Raw genomic sequence first — 8,475 nt, 5'->3', positions numbered from 1 at the left:
AATCTTTAAAAGTACAATTTGAATTTTAGGCATTTAATGTAGACAATAAACATTGCTTGTACTATTTCTAACATGAGACAAGAGATAAGTATAAATATATATATATATATATATATATATATATATATATATATATATATATATATATATATATATATAAACTTATCCCTTAAACCTGAAATATGAATATTTGGTTTCTGCTGGAGCTCCTAGAAGTCATGTTCCATATTGCAGAAGACAACACTATGTATCTGTGTCTTTACCTTTTGAATAAATTAACCCATGAGAAACACATGAACAATGTATATTTTCTTTTACCATTTTCACGGAACAATTATTGGGCACTGTATATCAACGTGTCACAAAAGCAACACCGCTAGTTAGTAAGAAATAAAACCCTAGAAGAAGCATATATAACAGATATGATTAAAGCATCCCTTCACACACATGCATTAGCACATTCACAAATCACAAGTAAATAAGTTGGGGATTCTGAAAAGTAAGTAATGACATATTACATGCTGCCCTGCAATGAACTGGCATCCCATCCAGAGTGTAACCTGCCTTTCCACCCCGTGTCCACCAGGTTAGTTTCGAGCTCATCATGACCTGTACTGGATGAAGCACTCACTGAGACTGAATGGCATACCCAGTCCTGAACAGCCCTTATCTAGCGTGTTTTACAGGTCAGCCTAAATTGACAAATTCTAAACTGGAAACATTTGGAAGCTAGTGATCAGTAGCTAACGTTGAACCTGTGCATTCCCTCTTGCAAGGGTGTAGGACCCTGGCAGCATGCCCATGCCAAGTTCTCTTACAGTTTTTCATGCCTTCCTGCGTCACTTCCATTTTGGTGGTGTGGCAATTCGTGAGGTTCCAAGGCATAGAGGCCATGCAACATGCAGAAAATTCCCACCCTCTACCTTCCACAAGGGTTTCTATTCCAAATACTTCCCGTTGCCCAGGAAAGACAGTAATTTACTCCCCACCTTGGATCTGAGGCATCTGAATTGCTACCTTTAGGTGTTGCTACCTTCAAGATGCTCACACAGCAATCCATCTCTCAGCCTGTTCAACCTGGCAATTGGTTCACGACTGTGGACTTGAGGAACATGTATTTTCACATCCTTATAAATCCTGGCCACTGGAAGTTCCTGTGCTTCACGTTTTAAGGCACAGTTTTTGAATTCTGCATCCTCCCATTTAGGCTGTCACTTTTTCAAAGTATATGGACAACATCTTGGAACTCCTGCGGCTGCAGGGCATGTGTGTCCTGAATCACTTGGATGACTGGCTGGAGTGTATCCAGTCAAGGGAGTAGGTCCATACAAGGTTAGTCCTCCAGAGTTTCGATCTCAAGGTCAACCAAGGTCAACCTTCAAGAGCCGCTTGGAGCTGAGTCTTTGGCTGCAGTTCCCGGGTCTGCTTTTGGACTTCACAGCCACTCAGATTGCTGCGATTCATTCCTGTCTTTCCCAGTTATGGCTGGGAGGAACGATGTGTTTAGGGGTGTCCCAGAGGCTGCTAGGGTTGTTAGCAGCAGCCTTTCAGGGTTTTCTGCTAAGCCAGCCTGCTTCATCTCCAGCTGTTCCAAACCTTTTTCAATGTGCTGTAACTATATCGGCGGTGTAGTTCTTGTTACACTAGTTGTCATAACCTAAACCATTTTAAATATGCGCTAACTCATAAAATTCACTTTTCACATCATTTATTGTACAGGATATAAAAAAAAACCTGTCTTACAAATATAAAATACAAAAAATAACATAACATGCAGTTTTACTCATATTGTTAGCAAATAAAATATAATAACAGTAGGATAGTGTGTTATGCAGATATGTATTCTCTAAAGTCATTGAAAATGCCCAAATGCCAAATGGTTTAGATCATTTTATATTATGAATTGTTTTTGATGTATATATTTATTTATTTTGTTGTTGTCTGTTTATCAATCTGTAAAGTTCTCTGTGCGTACCCTGCGATGTGCACAATACAAATAAAAATTAAGACAATATTTTCCTTAGTTTGTTGACCTATTGTATTAAATGTATGGAACAAATTTTTTCCCATTTCACTTAAGAATATTTTGAACAATTTAATTAAAGTAGGCTGGTGCTTCTGAGTGATGTACTGTAGTTTAGCTGCATTAATACCCTTAAAAGAAAACTCCAAACTACTGGAACTGTATTGAAAGAGTTCAGTCAGGGGTGGTTTTAGACTTCAAGGTCTAAGGGGGCTATGAAACGCTGTCCAGGATCTGGGGGGGGATGCTGACGGTGTTTATTTCTTGTGTCAGAGCATGGGGGGTGGGGTGGGGGGGGGGCTGCTGACAGTGTTTTGTGGAGTAACTTCTTCATTCTTGGATTCTTTTGTTTTATTATTTTTAGGGGGGCTGAGAGAAAATACAAGGGGCGGCTGATGGTGTTTTGTTGGACTGTTTTATTGCAACGTTAATTCTGAATCATACTTTTTTTAGGGGGGAATACAGGAATAAGATCTAGTGCCACCACTGAGTTCAGTTATTTTTTACTTGGCAGTCAAAACTACCCTCCTCTCAATACAATAAGATTTGTGTATGGTATTTAAAGACTTTTGACAAAACCCTGGTATTACACACCGTCCAGTCATTTGGACTGTCTGATCATTTAGTGCTAGACAAAAATACTGCAAACACTGTAGTTTGATCTGTAGATGTTACCATTTCTAGAAATCTCAAAACAGATGAATTTTGGAAAATTGACTGATATTTACCGGTGTTACTAGTGTCAGTGAGCAGGCACATCAGCTGCTTTTTCTTGTGATCCACTTGATTCTGCCGGTCTGTGAAAAAGATACAAGTATTAATTCATAGTGCACTTAAAAGTTTAAATACAGTGCTAGTAAGAGATGACAAGGTTGAGGAAGTTATGAAAATGTCACAAAATAAAGATTTAATCTAAATATACATTTTAAATATAAATGTAAATGTTAAACATATTGTAGTGTTCTAAGGGGGGAAGGGGCAGAAGGGGGGACAGCATTAGTGTGCGCACACGGGAGGATGGAGAGAGGGGGAAGGAAGTGTCTGGGAGGGAGGAGTTTGTAGGAGCGGGAGGAGGAAGTGAGCTAGTCGGCACGAGAGAAAGTGTGTTGGATAGAGAAAAGGAGGGAAACTTGTATTCACTTTAACTGTATACTTTTTCAATACCAGAGTTCGGCTATACTGAGGAGAGCTGTTTGTTTGTTTGGACCGTGTAAGGCTGTGTGCTCGAAAAAAGGGGCACAAATAAACCGGTTATTTGTGACATTATTTGTTGTGCAGAACAATTTTGTCTTTATTATTTACTTTATTTTTCCGCAACTGTGATCGACCGCAAGTCATCACATTGGTGTTACAGAAGTGGGATCATGGACTTTTCACCTGACAGACCATGGAAAGAGATGGAGAAAGCGTTCACCGAGTCGCCATTGCAGAGTGAGTCGGACTCGTCAGCGGCCTGGAACACATCGCTGCTTAAGAAGAGGAGGCAGATGGCGACTGTGCCGCGGGGGATGATGGAGGAGATGGAAGAAAGCCATGGGGCTCACCGAGAAATGAAAGGAAGGCTGCCTGTTTTCTGGTAAGAAAACATTGATAGACTTTATTACGCTGTTTGAAATGATGGCACAGTGGGAGGAATGGATGGAAAAGAAAAAGATAAACAGTTTGGGAAACCTTGTTGATCCAGTTGCGTCTGAGGCCTTGCCAAACTAGCCTCTGACCTGGAGAGGGACAGCCAGAGGGTTTATGCCACATCCAGTCAGACAGAGCAGGAGGAGCAGGCCCGTTTGCATTTTATTGAAGCACTGGGCGTGGGTGACTTGAGAAAGCACATACGTCTACCGCACTGCTCAAGGCTCAAGAGTGGGAAGAAGTGATGGAGGAGAGCGCTGCCACAGCCTGCCAGCCAATCGCAAAACAGACAGAAGTTACTGAAGTGCCACCAATGGCCCCTGAGGTTATGGCCCTGCTGAGAGCCCTCCAGGTCAGGAGCCCGGGAAGCCCAAGTTCCAAGTAACCGGACACATCCACCGTGACTGCCCATCCCCCAACCACAAACTGCGGCCCACCAACCTGCCTTCATGATCGGGAAATGAGGGAGGGCCCGCATAGAGATGCTGCTGCAGACCCTGCAGTTGTCACCAGCTTGCGCTGAGCGTCCAAAACCCCAGCAAGCCACCACAACTACAGCAACAACATTGATGCCTGTTAGCCACAACATGCAATCACCAGTGGCACGTACTGTTGCCGCCTGCCTACCGTCAATGCCACCTGTCTGCGCGCCAACTGGACCAGTCTAACGACCGCTAGCCTGACCCCATTTGATGACCTCTTTCATCCCCAGAACCAACATCAAGGCCCCATTGTTGTGGTGGGCCGAAAAACTGTGGGGGACTTCTGCCACGTTCCTGTACAGGTGGAGGGAGTTCCTTGCATCGCCTTGGTGGATGCTGGTGAGACCTGATGTTCTACCAAGAGGGATCTCCCTGGAGGCCACCACGGTCCACCTGAGGACAGTAACTGGAGAGTTGGCCCCATGCACGGCCACGCTATGTTGGAGATCTCTCTAGCCGGGTGGACTGTTTGCCATACTGTTTGGGTGGCTACCATACAGGATCCGGGTATTCTGGGATTGGATTTTCTCAGAGACACTGGGAGTCAACTAGACCTGCAGAAGGGAACCCTGAGGGTTCCAGGGGGTGCTGACCTGCCCATGTCACCACCTGGGGACGTCAAGTATTCTACCAGGTGGCACGATCAAGTGACAAGGAGCCTCATTCCTTCCACCATTGGCAACATGCCACCAAGCCTGTGATTCCCAGCAGACGTAGAGCATCCCCCTAAGCGCCTCAGCTCCTCTGACACTGTCATTCCGCCTACCGACCCTGCATCAGCAGTTCAACCAAGCCCCAGCACTAACGCCCCAGCGAGCCCTGATGTACTGCAGCCCCATTTCACAGCTATCTGACACCGCAGTTGTGAGGGGCTTTTTCCGGAACAACAGGCCCAACTCTGGGACTTGCTGTTTGAGTTTCAACACACCTTTGCTACTAGTGAGGAAAACACAGGGAAGACCCACCTGGTCCAGCATCACATAGACACCAGAACAGCAAGACCAATTAAACAACACCCCCATAGACTGCCACTGGCTAAATTCGAAACAGCTGAGAAGGTGCTAGATTAAATGAGAGAAGGCAGCCTGATTGAACCCTCTAATAGCCCGTGGGCATCACCATCACCTGATGGTGCCCAAGAAAAATGGGACGTGGAGGTTCTGTGCTGATTACCACCGGCTGAACGAAGTCACTCATAAAGACTAATTTCCACTGCCCCGCATTGATGAATCACTGGACCAAGTGGCCAGCTCATCCGGGTTCTCCTCCCTTGACTTTAAAAGTGGTTACTGGCAGGTGGCCCTGGCTCCTGCTGAACATCCCAAGACTGCCTTTTCTACAGGGTCCGGGCTGTGGCACTTCCGCCTTATGTCCTTCGGGCTCTGTAACACCCCGGCTACTTTTGAGCGGCTAATGGAGAGGGTGCTGCAAGGGGTGCCGAGGACAAACTGCTTGATGTAACTAGATGACCTGCTGGTACACGGGCCAAGCTTCCAGGATGCACTGAATGCCTTGAGGGTCATGTTAAAGATAATCAAGGATGCTGGGCTGAAGCTGCAAATGTGTGCTACTGCAACGGGAGGTCACCTTCCTGGGGCACCGGGTTGGTGGGTGAGGGATCAGCGCTGAGGAGGAAAAGATTGATTCTGTACACAACTGGCCTGTCCCTAAAGACTTATACCAGCTCAGAGCTTTTCAGGGCTTGGCTTCATATTACCGCCGGTTTGTACAGGGTTTTCGCCACAATTGCTGCAGCGCTGCACCGGCTTATGAAGAAGGGAGAGCCATTTGTTTGGAGGGAGGAACAGCAGAGGGCCTTTGCCAAGTTAAAACAGTTGCTTATGCAGGCTCCTGTACTTGCTTCCCCAAGCACAACACTGCCATTTATCATTGACACTGATGCCAGTGGGGAGGGGGTGGGAGCAGTGCTGTCCCAATTCAGTCCAGAAGGGGAGCATGTGGTGGCATATTTTAGCCGGACACTGAGCAGGACAGAGTGGAGATACTGTGTCACCCGGCGGGAGCTGTTGGCCGTTGTGTCCTTCATGCATCACTTCTGCTACTACCTGGATGGGCTCCCCTTTACTGTCCGCACCGACCATGCAGCCTTGCAGTGGCTTCTGTCTTTCTGTGAGCCGGAGCGGCAGGTGGCCCGCTGGATTGAGCGACTGCAGGATTTCCAACACAGGCCGAGAGTCAAACACACCAACGCAGACGGACTCTCCCGACGGCCCTGCAATGAGGAGACCTGCAGGAACTGCCCCCGACATGAAGACAGGGAGGCAAAGAACCAGGAGGCTGCAGGCTGTATGGCTGTCACCGTGAGTGGGGAAGATGACTGGAAAGAGGGCCAATGCAGTAACCCAGACCTTCAGCCTGTGCTACAGTGTCTGGCTGCAGGACACAGACCATCTTGGGAGGAAATATGCATGACTTCTCTGCCCACAAAGGCACTCTGGTAGCAGTGGGCAAGTCTACAGGTGCGGGGGGGGTTCCTTCAACGACAGAACCAGCCATGGGGGAGGTAAGGTAGCAGGTAATTGTACCCCATGGCCTGAGGCAGATGGTGTTGGATGCTCACCATGGAGCTGTGGGGGTGGGACATTTTGGGGTTACCAATACCCTGAGGCGCCTTCGTCAGCAGTTTTACTGGGGCCGCTGCCGAGATGACGTGGAGGCCTTCTGCAGGCAGTGTGACCAATGCGCGGCAAAGAAGGGCCCCCCCAGGCGATCACAGGCCCCTCTCCAACACTTTCCTGCAGACTGCCCCATGGAGAGAGTCAGGGTGGACATCCTGGTCCCCTTTCCTCAATCAGAGAAGGGCAACGGTTTTGTGCTTGTAGCCCTGGACAACTTTACAAAGTGGCCCGAGGCGTACGCCATCCCCGATCAGGAGGCAGAGACGGTGGTGGAGGCCTTGGTGGAAGGATTCTTAAGTCAGTTCGGGGTGCCCCAAAAAGTTCACACAGACCAGGGTCGAAACATGGGAATCTGGAAGACGAGGACCACCCCCTTGCACCCACAGAGCGATGGGCAGGTAGAATGGTTTAACCGCACCCTAGCCGTTCAGCTGGCACTCACCACCTCATCTCACCAGAAGGATTGGGTTGCCCAGTTGCCCCTGGTGCTCCTGGCCTGTTGCACGGGAGTGCAAAAGTCTACTGCCTGCACACCGTCTCCGTATGCTGGGTAGGGAGCTGCGCACACTGGCACACCTGGCCGTCGGACAGCCTCCAGACTCTATTTCATTGCCACCAGGGGCTGACTTTGCCTACAAGCTACAGGATCATCTGGAAGTCACTCACCAATTCGCCCGGAAGCAGATCCTGGCTGCTGGAGTCTGCCAGCGCCGCAATTATGACATACGCAGCCGGGGCTGGCCCTTCCTTGAAGGGGAGCAGGTGTGGCTCCACCAGCCCCAACGAAAGAAGGGACGCTGTTCAAAGTTGGACAGTCACTGGGTTGGTCCCTGTGAGGTCTTGAATCGAATTGGGGAGGTGGTGTATCGGTTGCAATTGCCAGGGGGCCAGAAGAGGGTGGTAGTTCACCAGGACCGGATGGCAACTTACCGCGGGAAATATAAGGCGCCGACACGGGGTGACGTGAACCAGCCCCCAGTTCCACGAACCAAAATTCATCCACAGAGTCCCCCTGCTAGGAATGACCCACCTCTGGCTGCTAACCCAGCCCCGACACAAGGGGGGGGCGACCCCATCGTTCATCTCGCCTGCCCTCCCTGTTCAAGAACTTTGTGCTGCCCTCGGGGAGGAGGGCTTTAGAGGAGGGGGGGCAGTGTAGCATTCTAAGGGGGGGAGGGGCAGAAGGGGGGAGAGCATTAGTGTGCGCACACGGGAGGAGGGAGAGAGGGGGAAGAAGACTAACTCTACCTCCTCTCTACTCTCCTTCCTCCAGAGCCGCTCCTTCACATCCCTGGCCCCTAAATGGTGGAACGACCAGCCCACTGAAGTCAAAACAGCAGAGTCCTTGACCTCATTCCGGCGCTTACTCAAGACACATCTTTTCCAACAGTATTTGTAATATTAATCCTTTTATCCCCGTTTCACCAAGATAAGGGGCACAAATAAACCGGTTATTTGTGACGTTATTTGTTGTGCAGAACTCTTTATTATTTACTTTATATTTTTGCACTGTGATCGACCACAAGTCATCACAATACAAATGCTGAATATAAATTTAAATGTTAAATATAAATATAAATGTTAAATGTGGAGTTTGCAAACAATATAGCTACCATGCAAATACAGTCCCGCCCCTCTGGTCAGGTCAGCCTCTCACATATAGTGACAAATAGTCAGAATGTGGCAAATCGGTGGGTGAACA

This window comes from Amia ocellicauda, chromosome 6 (genome assembly GCF_036373705.1).
Source record: "Amia ocellicauda isolate fAmiCal2 chromosome 6, fAmiCal2.hap1, whole genome shotgun sequence".
In the NCBI taxonomy this organism is placed as follows: Eukaryota; Metazoa; Chordata; class Actinopteri; order Amiiformes; family Amiidae; genus Amia; species Amia ocellicauda.
Note: the sequence above shows the minus strand (reverse complement) of the source record.